We start from the raw sequence: 2,125 nt of genomic DNA on the forward strand, positions 1-2,125 counted from the left end.
GGGACCGGCCCGGGACCGGTTTTTGGCCATCTCTAGACTGCGATACCGGCGGTAGGCCAATGGCCTTTTGATTTGAAGTTAAATGTTTATAAGAGAGAAATAAAAAATCTATTAAATATTTAATATTATAACTAATATTAAATTTTCTAAAATAAAATAGTTGTTAAAGTATGATAAATTTTAAGATTTTGATATTATATATATATATATATATATATATATATATATATAGGTTGGTTATTATATAACTCTTTGATATTTGTGCAACCAATACAACCCAATCTCAACCGTTCATTTCATTTGATGAATATGTGATTTCATAGAAATTTTGATTGTTTTCTAATATAAAGTATTAATCATAATTAATGAACTATATTTCTTATTACATAAATATTCAAATCATAATAAATGAACTCCCATCATTTCTATAAAAATCTCAATTAATTGGGTTGCAAGTGTTGTACAAATACACAAGGTTGTAAAAGAAATATACCATATATATATATATATATGGGCTCATTCAAGGAAAAACTGAGTTGTTTGTAATAACTGTGAGATCCAATCTCAATCACACAAATTAATAATCAATGGTTGAAAATAGAAGAAAATTTAATTACTGAAATTTCAAAAATAACTTTCCAACATTTAATGCGAGTATGTAAATAAGGGCAAAAGGGTCAAAAAAAATTTAATTTAATGAGACTATTTTGAGCGCCATAGAAAACCGTTAATCTTCTAAAATTACATTTCATCAAATCAAAACAAAAACACAAAAGATCATGTTGGTTGTGCGAGAAGAGGTTGAAAACAATTTGTATGCTTTGTTAGAACATGTTGTGTTACATTGTGGTAAAAAAAAATTGTGATTTCATGTGCTACTCAAACCACTAAACCCATTGTGTTAAAACCCAAGGTAAGAATTTTTTGGTAGCTTACAACCAAGAACTCATAAGTCATAAGGGGCTACAAATTCCAATAGTTACTGATGCAGGACAATGTGTTACAATACCAATAGTGTATTAGGTAACACAAGATATTGTGTTATATTGTGTTAAAAAAGATTGTGGTTTCATGTGCTACCTAAAAGATTGTGGTTTCATGTGGTAATTTAGGAATGTAAAATCAAAATTAATTAGAAGTTTGAAACGTATGAAATTAATAAATAAATATTTAATCTAAATTTAGTAATTTACTAACATGCCCTTTTACATTAATTTGAAAAGAATAATTAATATATTAAAATGATTGGTTGAGATTGGATCTCACGGTTACCACAAACAAAACAGTTCTCATTTGATTTAGCCCATATATATATAGGTCTAATTAAATGAGAACTAATTAGTTTGTGGTAAATGTGAAGATCCAATGTGAGCCAATCGTTTAAGATAATTAATATTTTTCTTAAAATAAAATAGCAGGGTAAATTAGTAACTTGGGTTGATTATTCAGTTTACTTTAATTAGATTAATTACTTGAGTGACTCCCCACATATATATATATATATATATATATATATATACAACGTAGGTATCATAGTGGTACTACAGTTGGTATCATAATGATTTTGCTATCATAGTGGTCTCGAAGTTTACTTGGTATGTTTTGGATATCACATTGTATATATTTTGGGTATCACATGGTGTTCGTGAAAATAAGGAACCGGAGGCAGGAAGCAAGAGAGAGATAGAGGAGAGGAAAAAAAATTAAATACCTAAAATGCTCTTCAATTAAAAATTTAAGTCAAATTATCAAAAATATTAGTTTCCTAATTTATTCATTGATTTGTTGTTGAGATTAAATCTCATAGTTATCAAACAAACTAATTAGTTCTTCCTTAAATTAATCTATATATATATATATATATATATAGACTTGGGATCATGTGAGACTAATGGTTTTTCGTGAGACCCGTAAGACCAATTCTGAACCCTTGGATTAGATCTACAATATGAAAATCTAGACATTTATAAACGCCATAAGACTTCTCAATAATTACAAAATTGCCACCGTGCAATTTAGACCATTAGATCTTTAACTTATAAAGTTGATCAATGAACATAAATTGGTCTTACGAGTCTCATGAAAAACCCTTGGTCTCACGTGAACCCAACCCTATATATATATA

This window comes from Cynara cardunculus, assembly GCF_001531365.2.
Source record: "Cynara cardunculus var. scolymus isolate 2C chromosome LG 2, CcrdV1, whole genome shotgun sequence".
Lineage (NCBI taxonomy): Eukaryota > Viridiplantae > Streptophyta > Magnoliopsida > Asterales > Asteraceae > Cynara > Cynara cardunculus.